The sequence below is a fragment of the Python bivittatus genome, unplaced genomic scaffold (assembly GCF_059951505.1).
Source record: "Python bivittatus isolate LINGU-HERP-01145 unplaced genomic scaffold, Pbiv_v1 ctg000850_np1212, whole genome shotgun sequence".
Taxonomy (NCBI): domain Eukaryota; kingdom Metazoa; phylum Chordata; class Lepidosauria; order Squamata; family Pythonidae; genus Python; species Python bivittatus.
The window spans coordinates 26381352-26405472 of record NW_028277112.1 but is presented as its reverse complement, the minus strand read 5'-3'; the positions used below and the strand labels follow the sequence as shown (position 1 = coordinate 26405472).

Sequence of the window (24121 nt, the reverse complement as noted above, 5' to 3'; positions counted from 1 at the left end):
GGAACAGCCTCTCCCCTGAGATCTGGGCATCACCAATCCTCTTGGCCTTCTGGAAAACCTTGAAAACGTGGCTTTCCCCCCAGATGTTGGGGCCAAGTTGTTACTTGGGCATTGAATGTATGGGATTTTGACTGTGTGGACAGTTTTTAGGGGCTTTGGGTACATTGTAATTTGCTTTTATGATATCTTTGGTTTCATGTTTTTTGTATGGTGAGCTACAGTAACAAGGCTGAGCTGGGTGGCTATATAAATTCAATAAATAAACAAACAGACCTTCACCTTTCTTCTGAAGGAAATTATACCTCTTTCCTCTCTTTTATTACTGGAATTTCTATCCAACATTTATCTATCCAGTATTTCTTTACTCCTGGAATTGCATAATCTAATTTTGTGAATGTTCATAATAAAGCTAGAGGTAATCATTCATATTTGATGCAAAGACATGCTAGCCCCAACCAGTTTGAAAGTCAGGAAAGCTATCAAGACCTGTTTATTGCAGGAAGTCTTCAAGGACTTAAGTGGAAATGGCCCTCCTGCAGATAGTAATCATTTATATGGGAAATGTTTTTCACATCATATTAGGATATTGTTTATTAATATTGTTCTTGTTCATTGTTTTAATTGGTTCATTGCTACATAATTGGAAAATTAGCCACCAGTTAAAGTTGGCTACAACTGATGTGGTCCACAAGACCACAGAGAAATTGATGACACAAGACCACTAAAGAAATAAATAAGTAATAAAATGGAAAACAATCCCCAATTGCTACATTTATTTCCATGGACAGAATGAGTAGGAATGGAGAAAAAAGAATTTCAAATTAGTTTTTTTTAATCCATAACTCTTTTTTTTAAAAAAATTGGTTCCCATTTCTTTAAGAATGACATGTAAGCCTCTAAAGGTCATAGGAAGGCACCTTGTGAGGGGATGGAGTGGAGAACAGTAAAAGCAATACATTGGGATTAATACCAACATCTCCAAGAAAGCCTCTCATGTTTGAATGGGAACCACTGGCATTAAAAGTAGAAGATGAATTGCCTATCCCAATGAAATTAATGGCAAATGAAAATGTATGCAAATTATGAAGAGAATGAGGTGATCAATAATTAAGTAACTGCAATTCTAACTAATGAATGAAAGCTTAATAATGGAAATGAATGGAGTAATGAATAGAAAACAATTCTTGCATATCCCAAAGCAAGACATGCACAAAAGCAAATGCTAACCGTGAGACTTGAAAAGCAGCAGTCCGTACCCATCAGAAAAACCCTTCTGGAATTAAAGAGGCTTGCAGGCACTCCCTCCAAAGCAAATGCACCCCCTTCCCTACTCACAGACTATTTTAACTATCTCTCTATTAAACACTGCAGAAGATTAAGAGATAAACCCTTTCTTTTGTTTTCACAATGGAAAAGAATATAAAGTAATGTTGAGATGCCACAATATGTATAATGCCACCAATGTTATATTTCCTGTTACATCTTAACATTGCTTCACGCTCAGAAATACTTTGAAATTAAATCTTCTGGTACTAAAAATCAAGCAAAGTGAACTGACATTTGTTACCGCCTGATTGTTCTTGCTGAGTTTCTCTACTAAACTAGAATTTATACATATTTTATCACACCAAAAACACTAAATGGGAAACAGCTACTTGGCAAAAGCTTAAATATCTAAAGTGGTTGATTATTTAAAGATATTCTTGCCAATAGCCCATTGTAGAGTCTCACTGTCTGCCTGGCCAGATATTTTGGAAAGAGGCAAAAGTGTGTAGGGAAACCCTCCTGTCTCTCTCTTCACTCTGGATTCTTTAAATTAAACAAGCATGCCATTTGTCAGCATGTTTTACAAGTCTGTTACCTCTCATTTCATGAACCATCATTTAAAGAGTTACACTGCATTTGTGGAAAGGTCACTTCGCTTTGGAGAAGCAAAACTGGTATTTAAAATGATTTGTGTTTGGATTCAAAAGCTACTTGATACATTTCCCTAATAGTTATCATATGATGATACTGCTCTATACACAGCAAGTATATAGACACTGTATAAATGTTTGTATCTGAATGTTCTAATATGGCTTGACAAATGAAAAAGGTTCAATCTAAGCCATGCTCTAAAAAGCTTATAAAGCAGAATCCAAGGTTGCATTGCATAAAGAATGTCCCTGATGCTTCCTTTGTTTTAAAAACCACAGAGAGGCTGCATGGATAGTAAGACTGATCAGAGGGAGGGCTATGAACTCTTTTCCCTTTGGCTATTTTTACCAAAAATATCCCCCTCAGCTGCTTGCTCAACTCCCCCCCCCCCCCCCCCGATAGCTACATCTTATTCCTTGCAGACCAAATAGCAAACAAACAAAAAAGCAGCAGCCAGGGATTTTTAATGGAGAAACAACACAAGATGAAAAAGTTCTACAGAAGTAAGCCTTCCCTTTAATTTATAGTCTACCCAGCTGCATTTTGTTAAAAATACAAAATAGAAACACATTGGGGGTAGTCTATGCATGACTAAGTTAGTTTGTGTAAAATATAGTCTTCCTATTCCATTCCAAATCACACAGATCTACTGTTTCTAGTAAGTGCTGGTCTCTGTAATCTTTTGAAAAACATCCTTTTTGTCCTGATCCATGGTAAAAACAAATATCGCATTTGGATGGAAGCAAGAGGAAGAAGGGAAAGCAGGATCTAGAAAATAACCTAGCATAGGGAGAGATCAAGGAAAAGGAAATAGCCATCCATAAGCTCAGAGATACACATGGAGCTACTTCCACTGCAAGTAGATTGTATGGGAAAAATTAAAACAATAAATCAGTCCATAAGCTATTGGTTAATCATCAAGAAAGAGAATCCTAATATTGGGGTTGATTTTGAATATTTCATGCCTTCTCCTTCAAGTCTCTCAGATCTCTTGTTTGCCAGATTCCAATCTTCTTTCTATTTTTGGAGAAGTCAGTTATGGTCATTCTTGAAGAAATGCTGTCTTAGTAGTCCACTCTATATTTACACTGAAAATTAAATTTTAGCCCAGTTAGGTCCTAGGAGCTAGTTCTCTCCCTTTCTAGATTCATATGTAGCAGGAAAGCAGCCCCATATCCCAATGCATATTCTAGACCTCTTTTAAGTTTCCTCTTTTTCAAAATAGCTAATCCAGGTCTTCCATGCATCTGTGTTCAAGACATAGATGGAAGACCACAGAATAAAATAACCAAGAATCTATGCACTCAGCATGAACAATACTTTTTGTTACTTGTTGAACTTAATGTAGGACAGGGCTGTGTTTCCACAGCAACACACTTGCACTGCTATTATTTAGCATTGCATAGTTAGATTATTTATTAGCAAAAATTATATACTTTTTTTTTCTTTTTGTGGCCACACCACACACTGCAAAACTCTGAGTACTTCCACAGCACTGTTTTCACTCATCCAATGCCTTCAAAGTATTTCAAAACAATCATCTTCCCTCCAGCTGATCTTGGAACACTAAAAACAGGTAGAGAACATCAGGCACCAATTGGTTCCCACCTGATCAATAGGAGAGTGCAAAATGTTCACTGAGTCAGTAACCTGCCCCTTGAGCTACAGCAGCTCCTGGAATAATGACATTCCATTCACCCACACTCCACTCTACCAAGAAAATGGGGAGTCATTTCCGTCCTCCCCAACATGCTTTCAGAATATGCCTTACTCATTTGGCCATTCCCACTCCCCACATCTGAGCTGCTGGTTTGACAGGAAAGCAATTTGTCCATCAATATGTAATATTTCCTGCCTAAACTTTCCCACTAGAAATACTGCTGATGGAATGAAACTGTAGTATTGCAGCCAGGCACTTCCCTGGCACTCCTACCATGACTGCACATTGCACTGTAGAGTCTCTATGTGTATGTATGCTGGGTGTTGCGGGGGGGGGGGAGGAACAATGTCTCGAGCTAGTAAACTGGGAAATATGGTGAAGAAAGAGTTCAGTGCACACTTCTTATAACAGAAATAGAGAAAATGAAGCCAGGAATTTCTTTTCCCTAGGATTGTGAAATTGACTAGAAACTGACTAGAAGGATTAAGATTGGGGTGGTTGATAAGGCTGCCTGTGAAATCTTGCTAGAGAGCTTTTCAGAGACAGGGCAAGCCAAGAATTATTTAGTTTGAGAAAACAGACTGACCTCAAGGCCCACAGAAGTTCAGAGTTGAGATGTGCCACTGTCAAAAGAGAGGAAAATCAGCTTGCCAGCCCAAGAAAGATAACCAATGCTGTGGAAAGGATGCCCACATTTTGTAACAATAATTGTAGTCACCATCAGCAGCAGCAGCAGCAGCAATGTTAAAATATCCTAGTAGATTACAAAGATAATCAAAAGTATTAATTACTCAGGCACACAATATTTAAATAATAGTAATATAAATATACATTTTGTTCCAGTAGGTAACATTGGATAATTAATGTTTGGATGTTACTCCATGAATAAAACTGATTTATACCATCTCAGAGCAGAGGCAATCAGATATTTTTTCAAAAGCATCCAAATTCTGCTCCTTTCTGCTTGATCAATAACCTCTGGCTGAATAGTTTGGCATTTGCGGGGGGGGGGGGGGCAACCAAAAGGAAAAAAAACTGAGGAGAGAAACTGGGCAAAGGCAAAATGAATGATACATTTACTGCAGTGTCAGATTAATGACCCTTAAGTGCTAGTGGGGGAAAAATGAACTGTGGAGGTTGTTTGCCTTTTATAAAGACACTGTCTGGCTCATGCATCAAGAAGAAACCACTTGTATGGATTACAGTTGTGCGCTGGGGTAAATGCTGTATGTAGCATCTAATTTTATGATTATGGCCAGCAAGTAGCAGTCATCTGCTAATCCTTTTTCTCATACACTTGCATCCAGGTATGTTTAAGTGTATTTGGTCTCATGTCCTTCCATTCCCCCTCAGCTTGTGTGTGTGTGTGTGTGTGTGAGAGAGAGAGAGAGAGAAAGAGAGAGAGTGTGTATAATAATCATCCCTATCTTTTCTCCTGCTGTTTTTCCAGAGTTCATTCTGTCATCAAAAAGACATTGATCAAATGCTGACAGGTAGGACAGAAAGCTATTTACTTTGAAACGGTAGGAGGGATTCACCGGGCAGAGACGCACAGTTGAAAATCTGCATCGGATGGTACTTACATTATCAGAGCTATTCATAACTCCACTTGAGCAAGTCCCTAAACAGCCTGAAGAGCAGGTTTAGATTTCCTTTCAGAAATTTCTTTCTTTTAATCTGCAATGTAAAGCAGTAAAAAGAAGACCAAAACACAATTTAACGTTTCTCAAAGGAATAAAAGGAGGATTATTCAACAATAATTAAGAAGAAATATAAAACCAGGAACCTCATTATTCAGGATTATTTGCTGTCATTTTAGATCAGTTCCTTTTAAGACTTTTTTAAAGCACAACTTCAATTAATGTTGAATCAACCTTTTTTTCATTAAGCTTCCTTTCCCAAATATAAGAAGGGAATATTGGGAATATTGAGATGACTCACTAAGGATATTAGTATAGTCACAATTACAATCATTGTGGGCAGAAGACTATAAATGCAGCTCTTTTTTGAGAAAGTACTTATTTGCAAGCCAGACTAGGGCCAAGCAAATAATTCATTGTTTATTAATTATTTTATTTAAGCAGCCTTTCCCCATCTGATGTCCTTCAAATGTCATAATGACTGGAAGTTCAAGAAATCCAGAAGACCTGAGAAGCACCCTATTGGGAAACACAAAATAGAAGTATCAAAACCAGAAATCTTGTTAGGTCCAAAATATCAAGACCTTCCTTCCCCAGCATTCATTCACGATGCCAATGCTTGCTTCTCAGCTTTCATTTCCCACTACCTCTATCACCACCAATCCTGCCTGCTCTCCCATGCTTCATATTTGATGGAGGGATTGGAAATCAAATCTTTGATGCCACTGCTTTGCTTTCATTATGTCGCTGTCCTATCTTTGGAAAAAATAAATTTCATATTACATCTTCTTATCTCCCATACTAAAAGTTTTTTAAAAAGAAAAATCATTCTAAATTAAATAGATCCAGTATGATTTTTTTTTAAAAAAATAAAATAAAAGGTTGGGAGAAACATTATTATCTGAATAATTTTCAAGAAAATCAACATTGACAATGAAACACTCATATCCCTGAAGTCAAAGCAAAGACCCTAGTGTGTATGATCTCAGCTGCTGTCATTAACAAGGACCTACCTTTAGAATCTTGACAATGCTTTTGGGAGTCACTTGGGAGTTGCCCTACTCTATCACATGAATAAGGTTGAAAAATACATTTATTTAGTTATAACTTGTTCTGTTTTTTTTTTCCTTTTCAGAATGCTACTCAATGGCTTCTTAGAATCACTCCTTGGACATGAATGAGGCAAATCTATTATAAAGCATTCAAATGGAGAGATAACAAAGCCCTGCAGCTGATTAGTAACACAGTAACAAGCACATAACTTTCTATAGAAACATATACATTGGCTCTTACACCTGTTTCCAACCTCCACATCCCACTTAATTTGCCTCAAATAATTTGATGATGGGGCCAGAGAGATAACCTTTTGAAAAGGTTAAGCACATATTATTTGTAATAGAGCTTTCAGAAGAAAAACTACAGGCCCTTATGAGATTCAGCTGTATACTCTTGCCTTTGCATATAACAAATGATTTCTGTTTCTTTCTTGACAGGAATAGTGAGTAACAAGGCAGCCAAAAAATATTTTAAACCTGGTTATTTTTGAGAACAGAAGAAAAATCCTGTCAGATCAAACTAAAAGCACATCAAATCCAAAACTCTATAGGAAGATCACAAGCCTGAGATGTGGGCAGTAACGCAAGATATTTACTCCATCAGCCTTTTATGGTCACCACTTGACACAACATGGTCTCATTTGCTGTTCCACAATAAACCTAAAATCACCTATTATTATCAATATCACAAATAGCCATATCAATCCATATGCTGCTGGGCATATTCATTGGAAATGTGAAACACTACTTTTTTCATGGAAGAGAAGCTAAAAATCAAGCCCGTAGCTGCCAGAACCAAGAGAGAAAGCAAAGCCAATTACCATGTATTCAGAGAGCAGAAAAAGACATTCTGATTGCACCAATTTGGCTTCCCATCTCCTGAATGTGAAGGCAATGTGCACTTAACAGGGAGTAGCCACAGAAAATGCCAGTCCTGTTGAGAAATGCTATTTCTTCTGCCCAGCTGCAAAATGAAATTGTTCTGCCTTCATCTCCAAGGATTAAAACAATATGATTTGGAGCTTTTCTACAAGTTGACCACTAACAGCGGGAAAGGGGGTGGGAAGAAGGGGGACGAAACAGAACGTTTCTGTTTAAACATTCTGAGTGTGTATGGAGAGAGAGGATATTACATTTTTATTAAAACAGATAACAGGGACGGTATCAGGACAGCAGCTTTCTATTGCCCGCTGAGTCCAGTAATGAGGATTCAAGGCTTGGTAAATGATAGTGTCAGAATAAGCCTATGGATACACAGTGAGAGCCACAAAGCAGATTTGTTCTCCTGCAGAATGTAATCTTATGAAACATTTATTTAAGAAACACCTACCAATTAAAAATGCCAGGCTTTTTTCAAAACAGACCAGATGCCAGTGTTTTCCCTGCCCCCTTGTAGCTATGCTAAGCACATTCTGAAATTAATTAGAAATATATGGCCATCTCCCAAAAGGGAGGGATATATCTTCGGTCGATAATGAGTTGCCATTTCTAGTTAACTGAATATGTTGTGAAGAACAGAGCGGCTTAGGGCCAGCCTTCTTTGGCAAGCTGAGGCTGTAATGCTAAACATGCGCATTCAGTGGGGCTGATTCCCAGTTCAGTGCCTTTAGGGGACAGGGCTGGAAAAAATGATTTTGGCAATTGCATATAATTGGGAAAAGGGACTCCTTTGCAGGGTCCACCGCCAGTTCTATTCGCTTTTGGCTCAACCCTTTCGGTAAATTTCTACTTGGTGCCCTGTTTTTTCTCTGCATTTCTTCTCAGAGTCCCAGCAGCAGCCACCCCCACCCCACCAAAAGACTGGATGGTGGCATCAGTTTCCCCTTACTTTTGAAGGAGACAAGCTGATTCATCTTGGGGGAGGAAGGAGCAGCCCGACCTTTCTAACAGGGCCATCAGTAAAGTGGAAGAGCTCTAGCTAAAATCAGAGCATTAAAGAATTCTGACAGTGAAGTATGCTCAGGATGAGTTGAAGCAGCGAGCATGAAAAATGTAAAATATATTAGCTTCCTTTTAGAGGTAGGGCAGGCTTGCTTCGAATATTTTATTTTGTAATTTTCTCTGCCTTCATTTCTGAAAAGTAATTATTTTTGTATGACTACGTTTGCCAATAAAGTGTCACATAAGTGAAGATGAGGATAGTAAAACACATCATGCTACATTTTTTTCCTCACATGAAATGGCAAGAGTAACACCATGTAATTACAGAGGCCCAGAGAGAAATACAATGTAATGTTATGCATTACACCCGAATATGAAAGCCCTTATATGGCTCTTCATTCATATGCTGTCATTGTGCTTCTAAAGGCCAATGTTTGAAAAGCTAAGAGTTGGTGGGATGCATAATAAACTTAGGTATTTCTGCTTTCCTCACAAAATGGCTGTAAGGGGTAGGAGGAAGAGAGAGAAAGACAAAAAATATGTATCAGTTGGAGATTTGGCAAATGCACACAAAATGTCTACTTTGGCAGGCAATTATCCATGCTGAAAAGGTAGATATTTCTCAAAGGACTAGGATGGTGGGGGCGGGGGGGGGGGAAGATTGCCTCTCAATTTATTCTTATTCATAACATGGCTTTTCTTAGGATGTGCTGTGAAATTACATTGGTAATTCCCAGTATGAGCAAAATGTTTTAAAAATGAATCATGTTTTCTGAAACTTGTCTGTGTTCCTATGACAATGTATGGAAAATCTGCTTAAATAAGCACATGCAGGCATGAAAGAAAAATTCCATATGAAATGTCAAGCAAGAAGTATGATGCTCCTTCTAGGGCAATGAAATTAAATTCCAACCCCTTCCTTCAGGGATTATATAAAGACATTAACTGAATGTAAAGAGAAGTGCAATTCTCCAGACTCAGAACTTCACAAATGTTTCACTGAAATTATGAGGGTCAAGTCCTGAATCCTCTCAACTTCAGGTTTTTAGTCTTCAGCAGTTTTCTTCTGATATTTACAATCCAACTTTGGACAGGAGCTTCAACCAGAGTTCACAACCATGAAATCATTCATTTTAAACTATGAATGATTTTGCTGAGCAAGAGCTGAAATGCAAAGCTCAGTTCTGAAGAACTGAATGTTTCTTATAAGAAAGAACCTGTATGAAGGATCAGCCAGAGAAAAGAAGAAAAAAAATCAGGAGTCTGGTAGAACCTTTTCAGAGTAACAAAATTTATTGAAAGGCATGAGCTCAAGCTCAATTCTTGACATCATGAAATGGTTCTTTTAAGCTTTTTTTGTATATATTTGGACAAATGACCTGGTATCACATTTTTAAATATCTTTACTCAGAATATGACCCACTAGTTTCTATTTTAATATACTGTTTGAATGAGTAACCCACTTACTTACCAGTTTATTTCTGGCTTTTCATATAATTTCTAAAGCCTCTTCTGGTGTTTTATCTGGAATGTGGAACACCTGACTCTCCCCACTAGTATTACTTTTATGGTTCTGGCTGCTGTAAGCATGTTGAGTGTGAACATCTACAGCGGTAAAATCTTCACCCATATGGCCATCTGTATATTAACCTCCATGCCACCTACAGCTATTTCACATGTGGTTTAATGACTATAGACATTTGCACAGTACTATAAATGGGGTCTGACCAGGGCAGGGTTGAGTGCTCCTGTTAATGTACCCCAAAATAGCATTTGCTTTTTTAGCAGCTCCATTGCAGTGTTGACATGTTTTACTGTGGTCAGTGACAACACTAGATCCCCTTCACATCTATTACTGCCAAACCAGATCTCTTCTGTCCTGTATTTGTTCCCCACCAACTGGTTTCATGCTTGAACAGATCTTTATGTAAGATTTAACATCTTCCCTCTTAATGCACAGTGCTTCTAACCATTTCCTGTAATTAGAAGACAACGCTATGAGTCATCCAACTCCACTTCTTCTATTGTGCCATTTTCCATGTAGAAAAAGGACAGAACAAAATAATGTTGTGGTTGTTGTTTTGTTGTTATAGTTGTATTTTGCAGCCCTACAAAGCTTAACATTCTGTGAAGGTTTCTTATTGTTTCAGGGAGAATGGTCCTCCTTTCTCAGAGAGCCACAGATCTCTCTGAAACAACCTAATTAGAGTCAACACACATCCCAGATCCAAAATGAAATAGTAATATGCATTCCATTCATTCTTTTCCTCTAACCAGAATGTCCAGTAAACAACACAAGACTGCTGGAGTTCCTTCTTTTTCTTAATAATGAATTTTTTTTTTTCCTGAAATGTACTGCAATTCATCATTAGAACTAACCATATTTCTCTGAATAACAGTGTGATGGTCTCCTATTGCCAATTGATATGTGGAAAACCTCTTAATAAATGTTCGTCATTTACAGTGAAGCATTCTTTGAAGAAAATGTAATTTGTCAACCTTTAGTCTAAGAGTGCAATTTCTGTTAACATGCTGGAGAAAAGAAAGCTATTTTGTACCCAATGAGCTTTATGCTTGTCATGTTTGGTTTGTGCCAGCAATCAGCTATGGATGAGCTAGATACGTATTTACACACTTAAAATGTTGATATTATGAAAAGTTAGACGTGTTTGGAGGAAGCCTATGTCTTACAGGCTACTTCTTAGAAAAGCCTCAAGGCAATTTGGGTTGGTGCTGATGGCCCTGGGACATCTCTTTTTAAGAGTATCAATTGGAATCTGAAACTATCTTTTTAATTATATATGTGCTGTTTAAAAGCTACTTCCAGGTATTACTTTAAACGTGTGCACATACATTGTATGTATGTATGTATATGTATACATGTACACACACACACACACACACATATTTTAAGGATTTACACACAGGATTCTCAATCACTTCAAGAGCCTTCCTAGAAACAAGAGCCTTTCCACTATAGATACTGTCTTTACATGGAGGTCAACTCAAAGGGCAGTCCTACAATCTCATTCTTGTTTCCTCTGTTCATGTATGGATCAATCTTTTTTTTTTTAACTGATAGGCAATGAAAACATGCATAAAAATTGCTTACAGTGTGAGTAGTGAACCCATCATTTTGTTCCTTATCATTAAAATAAATGTTAAGGATGCTTATCACAACTCTCCCATTGTTTTGAAAAATCTCTCAGATCTCATCTCTGTGAGTATCTCTGTGATATATATTGTTTTTGTCCTAGTTGCCCATAAAAATCCAGAGGGAAGAGGGAAGTAAGTAAAATATTTAAACCTAAAGTACCTAAACCTAAAGTAAAATATTTAAGCATTTTTTAGAGTCCTGAACATCCCAATAACATTCAGAAGTAGCTGAGAGAGATACCTCCCTAATTCACCAAACTTATAGGAGGAGGAGGAGATACAGGACAATCAGACTTACAAGATGTTGTTATTATAGCTATCTCAATAAAAGTAGTTTTAGCCTTCCTGTGGAGAAGATTTCTTGGTGTGGTCTATTTAGTAGGTCTGACAGGTGGGAACATATGAATATGGGTGTGTTAGGTAGGTAGGTAGATAGGCTATTCTTCATTATTTATTTATTTTAATGAAATTTAAAGCTTAATTCATTGGTAGACCTGAAAGATCAGGTTAGGGACAGATCATTGTGGAAAAAAATCTATATGGTTGCTAAGAGTTGACACTGACTTGATGGCACATAATCAAAACTTAATTGCATAATAACTTCTATATGTACTTATCTTAAATTTGGAAAGATGAATAATGCTCAAGGAGAGCTTCTGTGCCCTCAAAAGTATGAAACTCCATTGAAAAGCAAAAGCACTTCAGTTATTTGTTGAAAGTTAGAGTGGATGGATTTTCTGAAGTGCTATTCTAATTCTAACCAGAGTTGAACTGGACGACCTCTGAAAAAAATCTGAGCTGGATCAAATAGAAGTTTGGACTGTCAGAGCATGTTCCCTGCATGTACAGCCTACAAACTGCCCAATTTTCCCATTCTTATAGTAGTACTTGGATCCATTGTTTTTCCTTGATCGTAAAGAGCTACTTTTCATAGAATGCCATAGTAGTACAAAAATCTTTTTCTACCGTATTTTCAGTGTACATGTCTACTGACAAAAATTACATTTTTAGAACAGTTTGCACTTCAGCTTCTCAAACTCCCTATAATGGAATTGTCTGAAAGAATAAATCACACCTTACCTTCAGCCTTTCCTTTCTTATGTTTTACAGGATAATTGAGTGCTTTAAATATTTATGGTCCTCATTTTTAGACAGTGGGCACCCAACTGTGTATAAAAATGCAGATTACACTGGAGGGTGCCTGAATGTAAAAAGAGAGAGAGAGAGAGAGAGAGAGAGATCATTATTAGTAATAGTAGGCTTTATAGGTAGAAAGATGTCAGAGAAATTATTAGAAATGAGGAAGAAGAGACCACCCAGAAATTGCAGTCTCAATATTCTCACTTCAGTAGTAGCAGTAATCAACAGAGTTGTGCAAAGCTTTGAAGAGCTGCTTTACAAACCATCCTTGAGGATGCTTCATGAAGGAATGTGGCCACCTTGTTTTTTTAAAAGGAAAGTGGTCACATTGTTTCATTTCACTCTGCTCCCTTTACTCCTTCCATAGTTTTCTCCATGACTCTGAGCATCTTCCAGCACTTGCAAGATCTACAGGAGGCTTATGCTCAACGCTGTACATATCAGATATCAATTCTGGTGTTCCAGTCAAATGGAAGCATCAGAAGAGGCTTTGGTGCAAACATAGTACATTTTGGTGTCTGCAGGTGTTGGAAGAGATTGCATGGAAGAGGGAAGAGGCAGTGAGAATGTAAGGCAATTTTAAGTGCATAATCTCTTTGCCTTGACAAAGAGAATGGTATTGCTTTTGCAGCACAAGAATCTTAATTAAGGTGCATCTGAGCCACTTTGCACAAGCCTGGTCATCAATGCTAGACACATCAATTGCAATTATTCATAGATGTGAATGGATAACTAGCTTGTAAAAATATGAACTTCAGACCAGTAATGGGTTATTTTTAGTGTATGTATTGGTACCTTAAATGTCTTGTAGAGCTCCTTTACAAAACCAAAACATGTTTCTGCGGGCTAAACTGCACGATGTGTTAAATAAGTACCACATGTAAACATAGAGCAGCCCAGTCCTGATTAAGGCCATTATATGTCATTCCTGATTTAAACCATTATGGATGAAGGAAACTTAAATCTTTTCCAGCAACGTTCACCGTGACATGCATGGAAGTTTTAAAAAGGATAGAAAATATTGTTGACACCAATATATTCAAGTTGTCAAATGACCCTGTTGTTTTGCTCAAGATAACATCCTTTGAGGATGTTTTCATTCCTCTCTACATCACATGTAGTTTCAACTTTAGTCTCACTGGCTATAGGGCTCACTTCATGATTTAACAAGTTTTACTTCATATTTTTTATTATGCTGTCACTATCAAGAACAGTTCACAAGCAGTAAATAGTGCTATCAAGCCAAACCACATAGTTACCATCATAACTTTCATCACCACTGCAAAATGAGTTTCAGGAGATAAAAGAGTTGGGGGGGAAAAAAAGGCAAAACAGTGTGTATGAAACCATCATGTAGCAAAAGATGTGGACCTAAAACTCTTTTATTGTAGAATATCATATAAGGCTGAGTCTTATAAGAAAAAAGCATGTGTTGGAATATAATTTCCAGCTGCCATTATCCACACTACAAGTTTCAAAATTCCCAGCCAGAGTAGTTAAAGAGGGCTAGGAATTTGGAGTGTTGTAACCAAAGATATTTCAAGGACATCAAGAAGGGGAAAAGAGGTTAAGATTCTCTTCTATTCTGGAGATTATTGTTAAAAGTTCTAGTACTTTTTAGACTATTGAGGAAAAATATAAACCTCTGCTAAAATGTTGCTTTGATCCCTCTAACCCCTAAAGAAACTCACAAAAATATTTTAGACTTTCCAACACTAATCCTGAGTTATGGATGTTCACATTGACAATAATCAGACAATAGCAGTCATATATTTCCTACAATAATTTTTATACTAGAAATTCCATAAACATATATAGCATAATATTCCACCTCTAATGATGCCTAACAATCAGCGCTGTACACGGATTGATGATTATCTCTTCTTTTCCTTCCTTCCACCTTTCCCAGAAGCTGGATCTTTACATAATATATAGAAACATGTTATGTTTCTATATACCCACTATATAGAAAAAGATTAGTAGACATGAATGTGTCACTGAAACAAAAATGAAATAATGACCATTACATACAGTACATATCAAACCTCATGAAAAGTACTGTGATATACCCATATATGATGTGCTAGGCCTTACAGAGAAGTAATTGTTAAGTGGTTGTGTGTATGTATACAGAGCTCTATTGATAATTAATGGAGTTGAATCACATACAGGAATCTGTTTTAGGCTTAGACTGAGAAAGATCCAGATGGATTGATTAGGGGCCAAGTTAATGAAGTTCATCCTTCAAATGTGTCAAGTTCTACATGCATTTTATACTGAAACCAAAGATACTTGTGCGTCTGTTTAAGTTTTACTGGTGACAATAGTGAATAGTCAATTGTCCACAGGTAATCATGACTGTAATCACTACAGGCAATCATACATTTTATTTTTATTTTACCACATACCATATCTATACGAAACCTATATATTACATTTACCCATCTACTGCCTATTAATACCAGATGTATACAGGTTATCTCTAATATAATAGCTTAAACACATAGCCTGTACTATATTTTCTTTACACAGATTGTCTTTTAAAATATCTAAAGGGGGGGGGGGTTAAAAAAATGCTTCACCTGGATAGCATACTGTTTACTGATAATGTTATGCGCTCTAGAAAAACAAGAGCAGAGTTATACCTGAAGGATAAAAGACAGTTCTTGGGAATTTAAAAATCAAGAAAAAGGAAACAATGTTTTAAGTATATTGTAAAAGGAAAGAAGAAAGTGTGATACATTCATTTTGAGATGGAGAGGTGCCCTTGTATTCATAGATAAAATGTATCTTCACCATTATTTCTTGCTGTAGTTTCAGATAAACAATATCTGTTATCAGTTTTGAATGGGCCTCAGATTTATTGATTTAGAACTATATAAGGGAAAGGTGATATATTCATTGGGGCAGATTGTAAATACAAAGGTGAAGAGATGATGCAAATTTTAGACAACCAATAAGATTTTTTCCTTTTTATCTGCAGAAGGGAATGTTTCACACTTCCTCTAACATGGTTGAGTTAGCTTACATCTAATTCATGCTCCAAGCAGAAATTCTGTCAACAAAACCTGACTTATTGATTCACCTACTGATGCATTTCTCTAAATGCACTTAAATTGCGTACTGGAAAACAGACCTAAATCTGTAATTTTTTGCCAGCTGCCCTTGGGAGTTTAAGGAGTTTTCATATTTTCAATATATTTGGCCCAATTAAAATTGATTCTTTTTTCCAGCTTCATCTCAGCATATTGGAATCCTGGTATCAGGTAGCATAAATGCTTACCTGGGCAATAGCAGCCTTTGCATGACAGAGAACTGGATGCATGATATTCTCCCTACGAGGCTCCACTACATAAAGGTCCATTTCACGCAATATTTTTCTTCTTGTTAGTTTGGAGACATTATCTAAGTAGGACAGTAGCATACACAGGTGTCTGTGTGAAAGACCTGCATTAAAGTTATATTATTTATATTAGACTTCACCAATCTTAGCAACCTCCAGATATGTGTACTTCAACTCTCAGAATTCTTAGCTCTAGACATGTTGAGTGAGAAACTCAAGGTTGAAGACGACTGATTTAGATTTGAGAAGGAAAAGAATATCCATTCCTCCACACAAAGTCTGTTCTTACCCCAAATATGTGTCATAGTTTCAAGAAGGCTCATGCATGTTTTAATTCACATTCAGTGTACTAGTGATAGTTTGCTGTCATGTAACACACAATTGGCCTCCAGATGTTTTTGGACTCTGGTATCAATAGCCTTGGTCCGTAGAGTCAATGGTAAGGATAATTAGCACAGAAGTCTAGCAAAACTAGAAAGCCAGCGGCTCCCACATTTGATATAATGAAAAATCTACCACAGATTTTAATACTACTTTCTTATCATTTATTTTGTACTACAGAATCCCCAATCAATCACTTTAAAAAAAAATCACAGGGACATGATACTTGAATGTTTCTTTAATTTCCAAAACTGTTGCCATTGGTACTCAGTCAAGAATTGAATATGGAATTTTGTTTGTATTTTATAACTCAGTGGACAAGACAACCCATTTGCTATTTTCGGGTTTGCTATCAAACCACACATAGCTGGACAACATCAGGGAAGCAAGATTTCAATGAGGTATATTTAATGCTAGGCTGGGGTAAAGAAAGAATCTTGGGAACTTTAATGGGAATTTCTCCATCTCATTTATAGGGAGTTAAGTAAGGCAAAGACTGTTTGAGCATCCTGAAATGCTTCTTCCCAGGTTTCTCTTCACCTGGTCTGAATTGTCCTTTATGAGATAAGTTGTCAATTAATCTACCCACTTCCATCTCTTCATTGTTTATGTCTATGTTCTTATTCATTTCTTTCCCAACTTCTCCACTGTCACATTTATTTTCCTTTGACAGCATTCTAAGTATTACTAGGAATAAGATCCACTCTGAATAACTTTGCATCCTTCCATATTTATTCATGCTACATGGTTACTCAAAAAGGTTTATTTCAGGTAAACAACTCAGCAGTAGCTGTAGGCTGTGTCTTTATTTTCCTTTTTGTATAACAAAATAGCATGTGTGTACATGCATGTGTGCACATTCTCTCCTGGGAATAATCATGTGTGTGCATACAAGTTGCCTGCACATGTGTGTATCTGTTTGTGAAGATTTAATTAGGGTAGGTGTCTACATGTTGGGTCTATGTGTGTTTGCCTCTCTACTATTCCAGTGTGTTAAAAATGTGCTTGTTTCAGAAAAGCTTATGTTCATTTAATTGTGTTAGTCTACTGCACTGTAGCAAAGTATACATTTTTTTTTTGTTGATGGAAGAAGGTTTGTCACTGTCATAGTTCACAAATAAATATGGAAGAAGTTTGGGGCAAAGAGGAAGAGGAGGAGGAGGAGAAGCAGAAGCAGGAGGAGGAGGGGAAGAGGAAGAGGAAGAAGAAAGTGGAACTCATTTTATTTTCAAAAGTTAATATAAATTGCCCAGGGATTGTAAAGGTCTGCACTTTTCAGATACTACAAACTCTACATAAGCCCAGGGATAAGTAATGATTCATAGGAGATATCTTGGGAACCATTAGAGATTTCTACAAACAACATACTGGGATTTGAGGATCCTTATTTTTTAGCATGTAATTGCTGTGAAAACCCTGAGGGCATAACCTCATGATGGATCATCTCCTCAATTTGTAATAGAAGTATCAGCTGTTTTGTTTTATAAAAAAAGAATTGGGATTTGCCACTCTCTCAGGTGATTGCTTTCTTTTTTCTTTTTCCTTCCTCAGAATACAGGATATTATTCATTATCACACTGATATCTTTTTATGAGACTTTGAATGAAAAGAAGCCTATAGAATTATGAAGTCATCATCAGAGTAACCCTCAGAAGGTTGGGATTCACATTTGTTATCTTTAAAGATTTGCTGCTTGTGCATGTCTAAATGGAAATTACTTAAAAGTGATATTTTAGATCATCAAGATACCTACTGTACATTTTAATCTGAACATTCTTGCAGTTTAGGTGGTTTAGACAATGTGAAGGCTTCAAAAATATAGGAATGAACAGCTTCTATGTAAAGAATTCTAATCAATCACCTCTTCAATGAAAAGTTAAAGTGCAAACTAATTGCCCCAATAAGGGACTACGCGCTACTCTGTTCAGTTCTCTGGAGAGCATGGGAGCTTTAAAGTAGATAGCATGGCAGGGCTGAGCATGTCAGTTTTGTTCCCAGTATTGTCTACCCTCCCCCCTGCCTTACAATTTTATTTATGGTCTATCTGTGCAGACTCTGTCCCTTCTGTTTTGGACCTTGCTGCATTGACTGGCAAAGTCTGGAAAGAGTTTGATTCATGTTCACTGGACAGCAAAAGAACTCTTTCTCACTGTATGAAAGCCATAGCATTGTACATTAGAGCAGTTAGCAATTAGCGATTGCTGATTTCAGGGTCAGCCCAGGCTCTCTTCTCAAGTTCAGAACTTAGAAGAGTTTTATTGTTTGTCTGAACTGTGTGCAGTGTTGGGTTCTCTATATTTTTTCAAGAAACTGAACTGTTTTGCTCATCTACAACTGTTGCAGTTTGTTTCTGAAGAACAGATAGGATGCTCATCTCACATGACTACCTATGGACTTTAAACTAACCTGCCGTGGAGTTCCATATTTTTACTTCAGTAGTTGGCAGCAACTAACAATCTATTTGGGCTAATCTATTTTAGATTTAATTTGCCACCACAAATGGAGTGGTTGAATGCCCAGTGTCTCCAGAATAGAATATTGGCTCTTCTTTCCAAGCCTGGGCAGCACTGCACAATCTCACAGAGTGGCCCCGTCAGTTCCACCCCCACAGCGCTAAACTTTTCTGAAATTGTGCTAAAAGTTTCACACAAGATTTCCTGAGATTATTCATTAAGGGGGGAGATCAGAGATACTTCTGAAGGGTCCATCAAGTTTACTGGCGCATTACCAACTCTTACCTAGTATGCAGCCCAGTATGAAAGGTAAGGACTCTTGAAGGATCCCAACTGTTCGATATTTGCTAGAAATCCAGAGAGTGGATTGAGTTGAGCAATGGGGTGGGGGGGAGGTGACACTGCACACTACAAGCATTACCACACATAAGCAGCGCAATGAAAGCCATTCCCCCACTTAGTCAAATGCATCAAAAGTTGCCTGGATTTTAAGACAATTTGGATCAGTGTTTTATCAAAGGAAATGTCTGTCATGTATATATAGGGAAGTGAAATTCATCCAGAGAAAGAAAAAACAGTTGAAGACCTTTGTTAGGGATGTGCGAGGCCTTGGATTTGAAAGCAAAAAAGTGCTTTGGAATATTCAAAGGGCACTTGTTCAATCTCTGGAAAAGATACAGCTGCTTTAGGAAATTGCAGTTCAGGGGCTATGTTGAATCCAAAGCACTGCCTACCCCAATATTGCTTAAAAATAGTTATTTGAAAATAAGGCCTATTAAATGTACATAGAATTGTGAGCTAGTAGTTAATGATTATCGTATGCTTCTTTCAGAATTAGGTATTTGAATGATCCATATGAATCTCTCCTTACATGACTGCTGTTAAGTTGTACTATACAGACAGTATGGAAATTGAAGATCTATTGCTCAGTTTCCAGAGTAACTTCTTGAAGGAGGCCATTTCTGCATGGCCACCAGCTCCAACCCCAAAAGTCTCCAGAACAGGGTTACATCCTCATCACTTCCATCCTAACAATAGTGTGGATTCCTCCTACACTGATCAATACACCCTCCAGTTGACTGATGGGAGTATGTGGAAATTGATAGCCATATACCACCTCCTCTGCAGGCTGTCAGCACTTCCTTGCCTCATCACATTTATTTTTGTAGCAAGGAAAAAACAAAAATAATCTGTCAACAAAAGTCTGACATCAGATGCCGAAATACTGTGGCTATATGGATGCCTCATAGCTGAAGGGAGAGAAATGAGGCATGTTGTTTGTAAGCAGGGCAAGGACAGCTGATAAATATTTGGAATATTCTGTCCGAGAACGTAGATTGGGTTCTGACTTTCAAAACCTATCTTTTCAGGCAGGATTTTATGCGGGTTAGAGTTACTGGATTTTTGTGGTTGTGTGCACTGCCCAGATTGGGCAGTGATTGGGGTGGTATAAAAATACTGTTAGATGCAGGCATACATACATAGGCCATGTTAGAGACAGCTTCGATGTTTGTCATACTTTCACTGGGTTGGTTTTAGCATATCTAGCCTGTGAAATATGTAGGAAACTCAGCTGTGTCTCAACTCCTGAAATAGACTCACTGCTCTGTCCACTAATAAATCAACTCTCCATTATTAACTGTTGATAATGACACCTATAAGGAAAGTGTGGGGCACTAACACATTTCTCTCTCCCTTTCTTTTCCAAAAGTAGCTGGTGGCAACGGCGACAGCCATGGCGGTGGTGGTGGGGGCGGGGGCTATTTTTGTTTCTTTTTTAAAAGCATACATTGAAGTCTGAAAGAGAGCTATGATTTAAATAGCTCCCTGTCTCCAGTTTGACAGACTACAATTAGTCTATTGTAAAAGTAATGATATGTTTCATTTATTTTCATGTGTTATTTTAATAGAACATTTGGAGAGGAGGGATTTCACAGAGGAAACTACAGGATACAGCTGAAAAGCCGCTCTGCCATGGCAGCGAGCTGAGAACATTTCAGAGACATCTGTGATGTTTAATGGTGGTAACAATGAAAGTAATGGCTCCCTTTTGTTTCTGAGGTACACACATGCCTGCATTCTGAGCAGCCTCAAGTATTCCCAAGTGTACCTGTAACATCCTTATCCTCCTTTTAATTCTAAATGTCCCCCAGCATAGCAGTAATGCCTACAGTCAATTCCTGGGCACATTTTATAGCTGCTCTGGGAAAATATGCTGAAGATTTTACTCCTAGATTTTTTAAAGAACACCCGTGTAGTTTCACTCATGTTCATAAAGGTTCTCTGCCCAATTGCAACATTTGACCCACCAAGTTTTCCAGCTCAGTGGCCCTGCTGCACTTTCACTGAGTCCCTTTAATGGTTCCGATTCCTTAACGTGGGGAAAGTTCTTAGGTACGTCTTAGTAATCTGAAAAGGTCACCATCTTAGAATCTTCGAATCATGTGTGTCTAGGTTCCCAGTGTAAACTCAATAGAAAAATAGAAGATAGGAAGACAAGGACTTTTTCCCTAAATTATTTCCCTAAATGACTTGCTGGAGTGGGGGAGTTTTCTTAAACACTGATAAGAATAGAAGAAACTGTAGATCATCCAGGAACAGGTAAGAGGTACAAATACTTGCAATCATTGCTGCTGAAAAGCACGGCTGCCTTCGAAGATTAATCAGGGGCTGCTTACAGGGGTAAATATAACCCTTCTTGTAATGCCTTTCTCTGTCTCTCTTCCTGTCCATTTGCCTCTTCCCTCACTTCATTTTTAGTTTTCCACTTCCTCTTTCTTTACTGCAGTTACCTCTTACCCCAGCTTTATCTCTTCCCCCCGCCCCACCTTATTTTATGTATTTTTGCTGTTTCTTTGGCAGAAGGGAGGGAAATGTGGGTTTGTGTATGGCATGCTTTTGTGCATGAGACAGAGTGGTTGGTACTTGCAGATGGAAGATCAAATAATTTTATAAACAGATGTCTTATTTTGCATACACATGGGTAGATGGATGAGAGATTAGAGATAGCAATAGAGATAGTGATATAGAGATTTTTCCTGGCAGTCCCCCCCCATTCCCCCCCCCCATGGCTTCTGACAGGCATCTATACATACATACATACATACATACATACATGCATACATAATACATTAACATATATAAGTGTGTTAACATTTGAGGACGACGGAATCTTCAGGATTGGTTTTAACTGGAATTGTCAACCCTAGACAAATCAGGGAAGCTGGGCATTGCACAAGATATGTGGTTGTGTATATATTTCTTTTTCTGCCTATTTTTCCTTTTGGGGTGGGGGTGAGGAAGTCATCTTAAATGCATAGTCATCTTCTTTTCAAGAAAATGTATCAGATTTAATAGAATGATAGTTGTCAGAGTAGACCTGTGCTTTAGGCCAAATAATTGCACATTTGGACAGGGAGTTGTAGCAAGAGGACCAGTTGTTGGCTTATTTTAAAATTTTAAGATCTTAAAACAATGCAAGGGCCAAATGAGATTTGAGAAGCAGGCAAATGTGTGGAAAGGGCTATCATATTTCTAGAGAGTTTCACTTCAACCGTTGGTCAATTGATACCAAAGTGGTAAAGAAACAATGTGGAAAACAACATTGTCAGTAACATTGACCAATCAAAGCGGCCATCTTGTTGTTGTTGTTATCCTCCCTGTAGATGCCTTTGACTACCCTTTCAAGTGTTTTTGACCCTGTTTATTCTGGTAATGTCAACACACCACAGCTGTGGCTCCTTTAGCCCTTGGAGGCCCAGAAAAAGAAATGCAAAAATGTGCCCGCTGGCCAGAAAAAGATTGCGCATCCTAGATGATACCATCAGACATATCTAGTAGAATGGACCTCTTTTCATTATTGCAAGGGATTATAACTGCATCTGTATTTGAGGAAACCAAATGAGATAATGTGCAAGTAGGATATATCTAATTTCTTATACAGAAATATTTGCTGTGTGTACTGCAGTTCCAAGGTACTTCACATTAAAGGATTTTTGACAAAGAGTTCTGACTTTCATTGGACACTGCAAAGAATCCAATGGCTATTTTTGTTCTAAGTATAACAGCTGGCTATTTCTCAGATTAGCTTAATCAAAACTGCCTTACAGTTTTCTCTGGCAAAGGAACAATAAAAGCGTATGTCTCATTTTTGGTAGTTATAATTTTAAGTTTATCCACCTCCCTTTGTGAGACCTAGCTCTTGACCTGAAGGTGCCCTGCCAGTACATGTGCATGTCCAGATAGCTGTGAAACGTGATCTGCATTGTCTTTAGCTTTAGAAACATGAATCAAGATAATCTGTGTAATACAGTCCAGGCTAATAGCAGTTTGGCTTTGTGTTATGAAAAGCAGTTCTGAGGTCAGACCTCTCCTCTGTTCTGCACCATGAAAGAAACAATTTGGTGGACAGAGATGATGTATCCAAAAGTTCTCCAATATTGTTGTGTTTTATGAAAAAATAATAAATCACCATCCTAATGATGATGATTAAACTTGCATCTCTGCTCTCAGGTAGCTTTGAAACAATTGCCACAGAGGGCAAGGTTGTTATATCTCAAATAGTTATAGTGAGAGGGATTCCTTAAAATTGCAAATTTGACCCAAATATGAGAAAGTGAATCTGCTGAGCTTGTTTCTTCTACAGACTTTTGTAAGGAAACTTGTCTGGTCTTCATTTGCAACCGATACTCAGTTTCCTGTCTGAAAGACTGGACTCCTGAAATCACTAGGATTTCTGAATAAGCCAAAGGATTGGATTTTAAATCAATAATTAAAATGAATTATTCAACTAAAACATATCTATACATAGATTCTATTTGGCATTCTATTTATATTTCACTGTGCAAGCAATCCACTTAATTCCTTTACTAGCAACCCATGAGAATGGTGAGTCTACACTCTCAACCTTCAGAATTGCCTCTCTCTCAGCAGTCTTCTCCCATCATCAAGAAAGTTATAGTCTTTCTTCCATAAAACTTGCACATGCTCTGAACCGAAGTTAGCTTTGGGCCAGTGGAAAGTTCTTGTTTTTCCAGACTGGGCCTGAATCTGATCCTGAAGGTAATCTTGAATGTTTAATTGTAGCCCATGACTTTCACACACACTTCACAGGAGTGGAGTCTTCCACACACAATCAAGCCAAAGAAAACTATCAATATTTAGTTTCAATTGACAAGCTCCACTAGCAGTGAATGACTAATTTAAATTTTAGAATATATTCCACTGCAGATTCAAAGACATGCAATGTATGTTAGAATGAGTTTGGGTCTGTTTCAGGGTGGACCATTAAAAGAAACTTGCCCAACTTGCTGCCTTCAGATGTTTCGGATTACAACCCACATTACAGCTAAATATCATCCAGGATGCCTGGGCTCCTGGACGCCTTAATTCAAAACATTTATAAAGCACCAGTTTAGAAACAGCTGATCTGAGGTCTTTTTGTTAACCGTACATACACATCATGCTTTTTGCAGGGTAAACAGTTTTATTCAACA

At 37.6% G+C, this 24121-nt stretch overlaps 1 long non-coding RNA gene across 2 annotated transcripts in view; it reads right to left on the bottom strand.

Moving 5' to 3' along the window:
* LOC148213792 (uncharacterized) overlaps positions 1 to 24121 on the bottom strand; it is a 189720-nt gene that overhangs the window by 49028 nt on the left and 116571 nt on the right. For both annotated transcript variants that reach the window (XR_015793817.1, XR_015793818.1), the window contains 3 exons: positions 12390 to 12510; positions 5161 to 5254; positions 4164 to 4331 (listed from right to left, as the gene is read on the bottom strand). This is a non-coding gene — a long non-coding RNA (uncharacterized LOC148213792). The remainder of the gene's footprint in view (positions 1 to 4163; positions 4332 to 5160; positions 5255 to 12389; positions 12511 to 24121) is intronic.